The following is a 13,945-nucleotide window of genomic DNA, read 5'->3' on the forward strand; positions in this document are numbered from 1 at the left end:
AATGTGCGGCAAACAAATTCCAATATACTTTTGTTTAACATAACAATAAAGTATCTCTACAATAGAATGGTAGAGATAATAAATATTTAATGGACAGCTAATTAAAATAAAACATGAGCATTGAATTGCAAAAAAAATATTCCTATTCTCACAATGTTTATTTACAAAAAATCATGACATGTGGCAATTGCAATTGTTGATTGTATAAATTAAGCATTTTTTGTTTAAAATAGTTGTGAGAGGACCACGTGTCCGCATATAAAATATACGTGCAAATTAAAAATACATCAGCCTTCTCAAAATATATGACGCTTAAATAAACATATGGTCAATGTTTTAAATTGTATACACTAATACAAGCAAAAGTGTATGGTTTGGAGATGCAATAATAACAACACATTGACTGAAAAATATTTATACATATGTCGTTTAGTTTTTGATATATTATAAACCAAAATCAAGCTAAATTTATGGTATGGAAACTATAAATAATTAAGTGTGATCCTATCGCCAGAAACACACATCATCAGGCATATCCATGGCATCCAAGTATATCATGTTGATTTGGAGTGTTGATCTCATGACGATATGATATTAAGGAGCTACAGTGAACGGAGAGAATAAAAATATAATAGACACTTCGTTGGTCCACAGGGGCAAAATAATTATCTATGTTGATTATATGATGGGGTCCTAATTTTGATAGTTGAGATTAAAAAGTAAAAGTAAAGGGTATAGGTGTATTAGTAACCAAATAAGTTGAAGTGCATGCAGTACCATCATTGCCGATGGCAACAATTGACCAACTAATCAGTATGATATGTTTTAGAGATTAAGAACCAACCATATAAGATGGCCATTAAACAACATCCAAATTAAGGATAGTTTTCCCCAAGAGCAAGAACACAAAAACAACTACTTATATTTCATGATCCAATCTATTCCCTATGTTATGCTAAATAATCCACATTTATGACTTCTTGCAATTTTGCAAAAAAAAAAATTACTATCAGTCAAAAGATATATGGGGTGATAAAAGGATGAGCTAAGAATCAATAGAAATATAAGTTTGAATTTTATAATAGTATTAAAATAGTAGTGTCTTGACTAAACTTGATTCTATGGAGCTAAGTAACATGTTTCCATGGAATTCAATTTTGTATAACTTTTTCTCTCTATTATGATATAGGAAAGTGCCAATGTATAGGTGAATATAATCGTATGAGAATTATAGTTGACGAAAAATTTATTCACAAAAACTAAGTATGACAATATCAAATAAATCTATGACCACGAATGCAGAGGCCACTACACCAATAATGACGTGGCATGTCGAGGAGGAAAAACCATGTTTGGATGTAAGACATACATATTTAGATTTATACATGTTGATTCACATACATGTTTGAAATCTAGCCGCGCAAATGTGCGGGTAACTCTGCTAGTTGTGATGAATATGAAAGTGGATTTGGAAGAGTGCCAACTTTATTTAGTGATTCCACTATCTTGGGAGAGGTTTCAATTGATTATGATGAGAACGAAGTTGCTACTTATGGTGATTATTGTGATGAAACTTATGCTATAAAAAGTAGTGATGATTATATTTACAAATCTTGCCATGATTATGATTACCCTTTTTCTGAATGTTACTCTTTTAATGTGGAAACAATTTTTAGTGTTCAAGTCTCTTATGATACTCTCACTATTCCGAATGAGAAGAATTTTGCTTATGTGGAGAGTAGTAAATTTTCTATGCTTGTAGATCATGAAAAGAATGCTTTAGGTGCTGGTTATATTGTTGAATTCATTCATGATGCTACTGAAAATTATTATGAGGGAGGAATATATGCTTGTAGGAATTGCAATAATGTCAAGTTTCTTCCCTGTGTGTTGAAAATCTTGAAGTTATGCTTGTTGTGCCATCCTATGCTAGTTGATTATTGTTCCCATAAGTTGTTTGCTCAAAAAATCCATATGAATAGGAAGTGGGTTAGGATTAAATGTGCTAGTCATATTCTTCATGATGCTCTCTTTATGTTTCAATTCTTATCTTCTATGTGAGCATCATTGCCATCATCATGCCTAGCTAGAAAGGCATTAAAGAAAAGCGCTTGTTGGGAGACAACCCAATATTTATCCTTACTGTATTTGTGTGTACACATGATTATGCTACTGTAGTAATCATGTTTTATAGCTTTTGTTTCAATAAAGTGCCAAGTGGAACCTGTGGGAAGACTTGGGTGAAATCTATATGATCTTGCTGTAGAAAACAGAAACTTTGCGCTCACGAGAATAGCTGTCATGTTTTACTGGAGAGTGCTTTTAGGTTGAATATTTTTGCAGATGATTAATAGACAAAATTACTCAGATCCAGAAATTTATTTCATAATTTTTGGGGTTCCAGAAGGATACGTTTGATACAGATTACTACAGACTGTTCTGCTTTTGACAGATTCTGTTTTCATTGTGTTGTTTGCTTATTTTGATGCATCTATGGCTAGTATTAAGTGGTATGAACCATAGAGAATTTGGAATACATTAGGTTTTACACCAATATGAATTTAGAATGAGTTCATTATAGTACCTAAGTGGTGGTTTTATTTTCTTATACTAACGGAGCTTACGAGTTTTGATTTTGAGTTTTGTGTGGTTGAAGTTTTCAAGTTTTGGGTAAAGATTCGATGGACTATGGAATAAGGAGTGGCAAGAGCCTAAGCTTGGGGATGCCCAAGGAAACCCAAGGTAATATTCAAGGACAACCAAGAGACTAAGCTTGGGGATGCCCCGGAAGGCATCCCCTCTTTCGTCTTCGTTCATCGGTAACTTTACTTGGAGCTATATTTTTATTCACCACATGATATGTGTTTTGCTTGGAGCGTCATTTTCTTTTGTTAGTATTTGCTTGATGTTAGTTACAATAATGTTTTGAATCTTTATTTTCAATAAAAAAGTCAAGGATAGCCTTTGCCATGCTTATTTTGCTACTATACATGTTGCTGTTTGAAAACAGAAAGTTTACCGCTGTTGCGAAAATTCCTCAAAAAAGTCAGAGCATGATATAATGTTGAAACTTTTTGCATAATGAGATATGATAAATTTATTACAGTGGGAAATTTAGTTCATAATTTTTGGAGAGGGAAGTATTGATACTCTTGCATTCTTTACAGACTGTACTGTTTTGACAGATTGCTGTTATGGTTGCATTGTTTGCATATGTTTGCTTGTTTAATGATTCTATTTGAGGATAGGAGTATTAAATATGCAGAGACATTTAGTATTCAATGTTGAATAATAATGTTATGATTTGTTACAGTATAAAATGATAAGGTTTTGCATTGGTTTATACTAACCTATCTCACGAGTTCTTGTTGAGTTTGTTGTTAATGAAGCTTTTGATAAAAAGAGAAACCATGATAAGAGATGAATTAAGGAGACACAAAAGTTCAAGATTGGGGATGCCCAAGGCACCCCAAGATAATATTTCAAGAAGTCTCAAGCATATAAGCTTGGGGATGCCCCGGTAGGCATCCCACCGTTCTTCTTCAACAACTATCGGTTAGTATCGGTTGATCCTAAGTTTTTGCTTCTTCACATGAGTTGTGCTATCCTTGCATTGTCATTTTGTTTTGTTTTGCTTGCTGCTTGAATACAATACCAAGATCTGAAATTATTTAATGAGAGAGAGTCTTCACATAGTTGCATAATTATTTAGCTACTCTTTGATCTTTACTTATATCTTTTTGGACTAGTTTGTCATTTACTCTTGTGCTTCAATTATATCCTATGAGTAAATGGTTGAATGAGTTGAATGTCACAAATATGAAATTATATATGTTTCATTTGCTTATCCCATGGGGAGTGATGACTTCACATCTAAGAAGTATAGGTTGTAAATTTATTGACGGTTAGCAAGCATTGTATTAGTCATTTGAACAATTGATGAAAGAATATTGAAGGAAGAGAGATTTCACATATAAATATATTATCATAGACATCTTTTATAATTGTGAGCACTCATTATGTATGACATGCTAAAGAGTTGATGTTGGACAAGGAAGACAACATAATGGGTTATGTTTTCTCGCATCTCAGTTAAAGTATATTGTCATGGATCATTCAAACATGTTGAGCTTGCCTTTCTCCCCTTGCTAGCCTAAATATCTGTACTAAGAGGGAATACTGCTTGTGCATCCATTATCCTTAAACCCAGTTTTTGCCATGAGTGTCCACCATACCTACCTATATGCTGTATTTACCTGCCGTTCCAAGTAAATTTGCATGTGCCAAACTGTAAACCTTCAAATTATAATCTGTTTTGTATGCCCGAATTGCTCATGTAGCAACTAGGGGCTGTCGGTGTCTTCCATGCTAGGTGGGTTATTCTCAAGAGGAGTGGACTCCGCTCCTCATTCATGAGAAAGTGGCGGTAACCGGGATACCCAGTCCCATGATCAAAAAGATCAAAATCAAATCAAATTAATTAAACAAAACTCCACCAGGATTGTTGTTAGTTGGAGGCACTCATTGTTTCAAGCAAGCCATGGATTGATGCTTGTTGGTGGTTGGGGGAGTATAAACTTTTACCATTCTGCGTGGGAACCGCCTATAATGTATGTAGTATGGAAGATATTGGGAACTCTTTGTTGTTATGTTGACAATGAGATCATACCTCTCAAAATTATTTATCTCTATTTCAAAATCGAGCTCTGACACCTCTGCAAATCCCTGCTTCCCTCTGCGAAGGGCCTATCTTTTACTTTATGTCTTTTACTTTATGCAAGAGTCAAGGTGGTCTTCACCTTTCCCTTTTTCATTTTATCCTTTGGCAAGCACTTTGTGGTGGGGTGATTCTGATATATATATCCAATTGGATGTACGTTAGCATGAACTATTATTGTTGACATCACCCAAAGGTGAATATGTTTGGTATAAGCCCCAATCTTTCTCTGTGTCTGATTAAAACTTCATAACCACAAGTATTGCATGAGTGTTAGCAATTGTAGAAGACTATATTATAGTTGAGTATGTGGACTTTGCTATTCCTGAAAATAAGATGAATTCCAATTGTTTTGATGACTAAGAATGAAGTTTGCTAGTTTTCAAGAATGTTTATGGTCTATGCTTTAACATGTGAATTGCTTGTTACTAGTTTGTGAAAAGTTTTATGAGATGAACTACTATTATGACATATTATCATGCTAGAAAAGGTGATTGAAATTATCATTGATCAAACATGTGCACCTTCTGGCATTCACACTTCATAAATTCTTTCTTTATCATTTACCTACTCGAGGACGAGTAGGAATTAAGCTTGGGGATGCTGATACGTCTCCAACGTATCTATAATTTATGAAGCATTCATGCTATATTACTATCTGTTTTAGGCAATATTGGGCTTTATTATCCACTTTTATATTATTTATGGGACTAACCTATTAACCGGAGGCCTAGCCCAGATTTTCTGTTTTATGCCTATTTCAGTGTTTCGAGGAAACGAAATATCAAACGGAGTCAAAACGGAACGAAATCAACTGGAGAAATTAATTTTGGAAGGAAACCCACCTGATGAACTTGGACTCCACGACAGAAGATACAGGAGGTGCTCACGAGGGTGGGGGGCGCGCCCACCCCCTAGGGCACGCCCTCCTACCTCATGGGGCCCCCGAAGCTCCACCGACGTACCCCTTGCACCCATATATACCTACGTATCATAAAACTTCCAGAATGGAAGATAGATCGGGAGTTCCGCCGCCGCAAGCCTCTGTAGCCACCAAAAACCACTCGGGAGCCCTTCCCGGCACCCTGCCGGAGGGGGGATCCTTCACCGGTGGCCATTTTCATCATCCCGGCGCTCTCCATGACGAGGAGGGAGTAGTTCACCCTTGAGGCTGAGGGTATGTACCAGTAGCTATGTGTTTGATCTCTCTCTCTCGTGTTCTCTCTCGTGTTCCCTCTGTGGCACGATCTTGATGTATCCCGAGCTTTGCTATTGTAGTTGGATCTTATGATGTTTCTTCCCCTCTACTCTCTTGTGACGAATTGAGTTTCCCCTTTGAAGTTATCTTATCGGACTGAGTCTTTTATGAGAACACTTGATGTATGTCTTGCGTGGGATAACCATGGTGACAATGGGTTATTCTATTGATCCACTTGATGTATGTTTTGGTGATCAACTTGCGGGTTTCGTGACATTGGGAACCTATGCATAGGGGTTGGCACATGTTCTTGACTCTCCGGTAGTAGCTTTGGGGCACTCTTTGAAGTACTTTTATGTTGGTTGGATGAATCTGAGATTGTGTGATGCATATCGTATAATCATGCCCACGGATACTTGAGGTGATAATGGAGTATCTAGGTGACATTAGGGTTTTGGTTGATTTGTGTATTAAGGTGTTATTCTAGTACGGACTCTTTTATAGATCGATCCGAAAGAATAACTTTGAGGTGGTTTCGTACCCTACCATAATCTCTACGTTTGTTCTCCGCTATTAGTGGCTTTGGAGTGACTCTTTGTTGCACGGCCAGGGCTTGTTATAGGATCTTTTTATGTTATTATTGTTGAGAGAACTTGCACTAGTGAAAGTATGAACCTTAGGCCTTGTTTCCTATCATTGCAATACCGTTTACGCTCACTTTTATCGCTTGCTACCTTGCTGTTTTTATTATTTCAGATTACAAAAACCTATATCTACTATCCATTTTGCACTTGTATCACCATCTCTTCCCCGAACTAGTGCACCTATACAATTTGCTATTGTATTGGGTGTGTTGGGGACACAAGAGACTCTTTGTTATTTGGTTGCAGGGTTGTTTGAGAGAGATCATCTTCATCCTACGCCTCCTATGGATTGATAAACCTTAGGTCATCCACTTGAGGGAAATTTGCTACTGTCCTACAAACCTCTGCACTTGCAGGCCCAACAACATCTACAAGAAGAAGGTTGTGTAGTAGACATCAGGGGGGAGGGCGCGAGGCGGCTAAGACTCGCAGCCGTAGAGTGACGATCATAGGTAAACTCATAGAAAACGGTTAGACAGTCCTGGTGAATTCAAAATGATACATGCTACAGGGACAGACCCATGTGGCCTGGGGATGTTGCTGCCCGTGGGGCGCCCCCAAACTGAATGAACTAGAGAGATGTCAGTTGATACCGTCACTGAAGGGGTGTCGGGGCAGTCAAAATACGCGCGCTGCTGGAGTCGTTCCTCATGAGCCGCCCTGGCCTGAGCCTTGGGAGGCCCAGAGGGCCCGGAGGCTCCCGGAGGTACTCCTCCATCTCCGCCAGGATCACCTAATGCCCGGCCTCGCGAGCCGCCAGGCCATCCCTCATGCAGCGCTGGAATGCCACAGCCGCGCCAGGCAGGCCGAAAGGCATGGAGACGTAGCTATGGGGTGGACCCCCACATCGGCCGACACGAGATGGCCAAAAGAGCTACTGAGACGCGGCCCTATTGAGCCCAATGTCGATGCAGATGCGGAACTCCTTACCCATGCCAGGGCAGTGAGCCGCACCTCGCGGCAGGCGACGATCGCCTTGCAGAACCCTTGCCTCTTGAACCTCCTCGATTGCCTTGCTGATGAACTCCTGAACACCTGGTGCCTCCCACCTGATGCCTTCTCCTGGGAAGCGTGCTCTGAAGAGCGCCTCCATATGGTGCCCGAGCGCCTCCCTCGTGACTCTGGCTAGGTTTTAGGCCCTCCCGAAGAGAGCCCCCGAGCCCAGCCTGAGAGGGGCATTGGGTGCGCCTTCCCATGCGATGGGTGAAGGCGACGCGTCCGGGGACGTGAGGCTCAGTGCGGCGTCCTCGGGACAAGCTTCTTCAAGAGATCCCTGACCCATCTGCAGCTTCTTCGTCCTGGGGGCGACCTCAGGTGGGAGGGCACCGCCCTCGTCTTCAGGCTTCTCGACTGCTGTGGCCTAGAAAGCGCGCTCGAGGGAGCACACCGCATCCTTCTCCTGACATGCGATCATGATGACGCTGCCACTCCCCGGCATCTTGAGGACGTTGTAGCCGTGGTGCGTTTCCGCCATGAACTTGGCCAGTGCTGGGTACCCTAGGATGGCGTTGAAGGTGACAGGGAGGCGGACCTGCCTTATCGGATGTGTAGAACCGTCGGTCACTCCTGAAAATGGCTTGGTTGGGTGAAGCTGGTAGTATGGCACTTGGAGCCTATCGAACATCTGAACATATAGGACATTAAGCCCCGCTCCACCATCGTGAGAGTCTTGGTGACGACCACGTTGCTGATGACGGGAGAGCAGAGCATGGGAAGTGCGCCAGCAGTGGCCGCGCACTTGAGCTGGTCTGAGGAGCCGAAAGTGATGCCGCACTTGGACCACCTGAGAGGGCGAGTTGCTTCGGGCTTGGGGAGCACTGCATTCACCTCGCAAGTGAACTTCTTGAAAATGCAGTGAGAAGCTGGGGCCTGTGAGCTACCCAAGATGCAGGCGATGGCTCGAGGCTCCTGGAAGCCCCCAACCCCTCATCCTGGTGGTGATCTTCGTTCCTTCTTGGGGGCGGAGGCAGTGGAAGCAGATCCGCATTGCCCTCAGGGCGCTCCTCACGAGGCTGAGGAGCCCTCGCGAGGTTGGCCCTGCTAGTGGTCGTCCTGAGGCTGGTCACATCTGTCCCAGCGTCCTTCGCCTCGTCCAGCTCCACGACTGTAGCCTCAATCATTGCGCTCGGGGCGTCGACTGAGGCGCCCATCATGGAGGGCCCTGAGCTCCTGGCAGTCGTTGGTGTTGTGGTTGTGAATGTTGTGGAAGACGAAGAACGACCGGTTGCTTTTGGACGACTTAGGGTGGTCGCCACCACGCTTCGTCTCTGGCTCCACCGCGAGCACGGCCAGCCCCTTGCGCTTCACGTCTTTGGCCTTGGCCTTCTTGTCTTATGGGTTAGCCTCGGGGAGCTCGAGGGGGAAGAGGCGCCCCTCCTCAGCCCTTGCGCACTTGTTCGCCATGTTGAACATCTCCAGCGCTGTGCGGAGATCCTCATGGATAGCGAGTTCTTCCTTCATCTTGACGTCGCGGACGCCATCAGTGAATGCTGAGATGATAGCCTTGTCCGACACCTTGTGGATCTTGAGATGAACGTTGTTGAAGTGCTGGATATACTTCTGCAGGGTCTCTCCATGCTGCTGCTTGATGCATCCCAGGTCACCCACGGCCGGTGGACGGTCGCGAGTGCCCTGGAAGTTGGCGAGGAAGCGGCTGCGCATCTCCTCCTAGGAAGAGAACGACCCCTCGGGTAGGTTCAAGAGCCAAGAACACGCACCATCCTTGAGGGCCATAGGGAACCAGTTGGCCATGATCTTCTCGTCGCTGCTGGCCGCCTCGATACTCAACTCGTAGAGCTGCAGGAACTCGGCGGGGTCGGCGGTCCATCGTAGCGTGGCGGCAGGTCGGGCTTGAACTTGCTTGGCCAGACGATGTTGCGGAGCTCCGGTGTGAACACTCGGCACCCTGATGTGGCCACTGGAGCCCGTCGAGGGGGTGGAACCTGGTCCTGGTGCACGCGCACCGCCACCTCCTGTGGCGGTACGCGGGCCTAGTGCGGGGGCGCTAGAAGGACGCACGCTTATCCTTGAGGTTGCTGCACCACCTAGCAGCTCACATCCTCCCGAGTAGGCGCCAGGCACGGCAGGTCGCGCCGCGGCACCACACGCCTTGGCTCGATGATGACGCCCAGGGCCTGACATGGCAGAGGAGCCCTGTGAGCCACGTCGCCCACTGCAGACAGCTGCTAAGGAATGAGCAGGCCGGGGCGGTGGAGCCCCTAGCCACGCTAACGAGCTCTGCGATCCGCTCGAGCCACTCCTCGTAGAAGTCACCGACCGGGCGGTAGCGAAGGAGTTCCCGCGCCATGAGCAGAGTGGCCTGTGCGTCCGCCGGGCCGTGACGCGCGTGGAAGGACGAAGTTGCTGGAGTTAGTGATGGAGTAGCGGTCCGCCCGTCGCGGCGCACCGACGGGTGCAACGAAGAAGCTTGCTGCTCGTGGCCTGTAGGGCCCGTGGCGGCGTTGGCCTTCGGAGATGGAGCACGACAAGCACATCCATCACCCACTGGGTCGTCTAAGCAACGCGAGCAGCGACTGCGGCCCGGAGCTCGGCACGAGCTCGGCGTGCATCAGCCATGGAGTTGTCAGAGTGACGGTTGATCGATCGGCGGAAGAGAAGATCTGACGCACCCCTACCTGGCACGCGTTCCGCAAACCCTTGAGAGGTTCGAACTCTGGGGTGCGTGCAGAGATCTCAACCTACCTAGCCTGCCTACTCGCGATTCTCCTAAGCCTAGCGCGATGAGCTCAAAGAAACAAAGAGACACAACAGTTTATCCTGGTTCGGGCCACCTTGCGGTGTAATACCCTACTCCAGCGTTTTGGTGGATTGCCTCGAGGGGCTGAGGATGAACTAGTACAGTGGATGAACTCGCCTCAGGAGGTGAGGTGTTCTTGAGCTCAAGAGAGCTGGTGAGGTTGTCCAGTGAGTCTGGATTGGATCCTCCTCTATGGTGGTGACTAAGCCCTATTTATATTGGCCTTGGTCCTCCTCCCAAATGTTGGCGGGAAGGGATCCACAACGACCGGATTTGAAAGGGGACAAGCAGTACAACTTATCCTGACAAAAGTAGTCTTCGCCTGTGAAAAGCTTCTAGCCGTGACGCTGCGGTGGGCTCAGTGATGACCTCCGTCCTGCCGTCCTGGCGGTCTTGGTCTTGTTGCACCAGAATGGAAACCTTTGGCTGATTCCTCAGGACTCTGCGCCGGTGTCTTTCCTCCCTTGCACCGAAGAGAAAACCTGCACTCTGCGCCCGCCTAGCGTCCGCCTGGCACCTACCTGGCCTTAGTCGTCATGGCTCACGTCAACTGAGCCTCGTGAGGTAAACCTTGCATAGAACTCTCCGCCCCTCGGGAGCCAGCCTGAGGAGGCCGATCTCCTCGGGGGTCTTGGTGTCATCCGCCTCGCGAGGCTTAGCCCCTCGTGAGGGTCTTGAGCTGTTGATGTTGGAGTCGGGCGGTACCAGGCCGTCGATGGAGCCACGTGGTGGGCCGCAGGCGGGCAAGTCTGGATACCCCCATATCCAGAACACCGACAACAAGAATTGAAGGACAAAGAGAGCATCATATAGCATGTGGAAATCGCATTTAAGTCTAACATACTTCCTATGCATAGGCATTTTGTAAGCAAACAAATTATCAAAACAAGCAAAAGCTAGCATATGCAAGGGAGAAGAATAAAACATTGACAAGCTCAACATGAAGAGAGGTAATTTAGTAACATGGAAATTTCTACAACCATATTTCCCTCTCTCATAATAATTACATGTGGGGTAATATTCAAATTCAACAATATAGCTATCACATAACATATTCCCTACATGATCAACATGCATGCAAAGTTAACACTGTTCCAAAATAGTGGAATTATCATCAAATAAAGTCATGGCCATTCTAAGCCTAGTTCTATAAAAAAAATTCATCAGATTGAACATTCTCCAAATGTGTGGGATTATTTTTACTTAAAGTGGACGCTCTTCCAAACCCACTTTCAATATTATTGCAAGCATTATGAGCAACATCATATTCATCACGAGGCTTAAATAAATTTTCAAGATCATAAGAAGCATCACCCCAATCATGATCATTACAATAAGTAGTGGACATAGCAATATTAGCATCCCCAAGCTTGTAGCTTTGCATATTATTAGCACAATTGATATTAATAGAATTTATCATAACATCATTGCAATCATGCTTTTCATTCAATGAGCTATCATGAATCACTTTATAAATTTCCTCGTCTAACACTTCATCACAAATTTCAGATTCATGGTTTTTAAGCAAAACTTCATAGAGATAATCAAGTGCACTCAACTCACTAGCAATTGGTTCATCATAATTTCGTCTTTTGAAAAGATTAGCAAGTGGATGAGGATCCATATCAATATATTTTTAGCAAGCGAAGATGCAAGCAAATAGAAGGCACATGGCAACACATGTAAACATCAGATCAAACACAAAAAGGCAAACGGAAAAAGCCAAATAAAAATAAAAATATTTTGGTATATTTCTGAATATGTTTTAGGAGTGGGGGAGATGAGAACGAGAGGCAAATGGCAAATAAAGTAATTGCAAGTAGATGAAAGTTTATGCGTAGGAACCTGATAGATGTTGATGATGTCTCCCCGGCAACGGCGCCAGAAATTATTCCTGCTACTTGGGACTCGCGTTGGTATTTCCCCGAAGAGGAGGGGATGATGCACCACAACAGAGGTAAGTATTTCCCTCAGTTATGATCAATCCAGTAGGAGAACCAAGCAACATTATGTAAAACAGCATCTGCGCACAAACAACAAATACTTGCAACCCAACGCATAGAGGGTTTGTCAATCCCTCAACGGTATTGAGATTTGATAAATAGATAGATTGATGGACGCCAATAAAATAAAACCAAATAAAATGCAGCAAGGTATTTTTGTAGATCTGAAAATAATATGGTAGGAAATAGACCCAGGGGCCGTAGATTTCACTAGTGGCTTCTTGATACGTCTCCAACGTATCTATAATTTTTTATTGTTCCATGCTATTATATTATCTGTTTTGGATGTTTAATGGGCTTTAATATGCTCTTTTATATTATTTTTGGGACTAACCTATTAACCGGAGGCCGAGTGCCAGTTTCTGTTTTTTTGCCTATTTTAGAGTTTTGTAGAAAAGGAATACCAAACGGAGTCCAAACGGAATGAAACCTTCGCGATGATGTTTCTGGGACCGAAAGCAAACCAGAAGATTTGGAGTTGAAGTCAGAAACACCACGAGGTGTCCACGAGGCAGGAGGGTGCGCCTAGGGGGGGTAGGCGCTCCCCCACCTTGTGGGCCCCTTGTAGCTCCACTAACGTACTTCTTTCACCTATATATACTCTTATACTCTAGAAACATCAGGGGGAGCCATGAAACCACTTTTCAACCGCCGCAACCTTCTGTACCCATGAGATCCCATGTTGGGGCCTTTTCCGGTGATCTGCCGGAGGAGGAATCGATCATGGAGGGCTTCTACATCAACACCATTGCCTCTCCAATGAAGTGTGAGTAGTTTACCACAGACCTTTGGGTCCATAGTTATTATCTAGATGGCTTCTTCTCTCTATTCGATTCTCAATACAAAGTTCTCCTTGATGTTCTTGGAGATCTATTCAATGTAATAATCTTTTGCGGTGTGTTTGCCAAGATCCGACGAATTGTGGATTTACGAACAATATTATCTATGAATATTATTTGGTTCTTCTCTAAATTCTTATATGCATGATTTGATATCTTTGCAAGTCTCTTCGAATTATCGGTTTAGTTTGTCCTACTAAATTTATCTTTCTTGCAATGGAGAAGTGCTTAGCTTTGGGTTCAATCTTGCGGTGTCCTATCACAATGACAGTAGGGGTAGCAAGGCACGTATTGTATTGTTGCCATCGAGGATAAAAGGATGGGGTTTATATCATATTGCTTGAGTTTATCCCTCTACATCATGTCATCTTGCTTAATGTGTTACTCCGTTCTTATGAACTTAATACTCTAGATGCATGCTGGATAGCGGTCGATGTGTGGAGTAATAGTAGTAGATGCAGAATCGTTTCGGTCTACTTGACACGAATGTGATGCCTATGTTAATGATCATTGCCTTAGATGTCTTCATAATTATGCGCTTTTCTATCAGTTGCTCAGCAGTAGTTTGTTCACCCACCGTAATACATGCTATCTTGAGAGAAGCCACACTAGTGAAACCTATGGCCCACGGGTCTCTTGTCCATAATATCACATCTCTTTTCCATTATATTGCATTTCTTTAAATCTGGTTTACTATTTTGCAATCTTTACTTTCCAATCTATACAAAAAAATACCAAAAATATTTCCTTTATGATCTCTATTAGATCTCACTTTTGCAAGTGACCG

Source organism: Triticum aestivum, chromosome 4B (assembly GCF_018294505.1).
Source record: "Triticum aestivum cultivar Chinese Spring chromosome 4B, IWGSC CS RefSeq v2.1, whole genome shotgun sequence".
NCBI classification, from domain to species: domain Eukaryota; kingdom Viridiplantae; phylum Streptophyta; class Magnoliopsida; order Poales; family Poaceae; genus Triticum; species Triticum aestivum.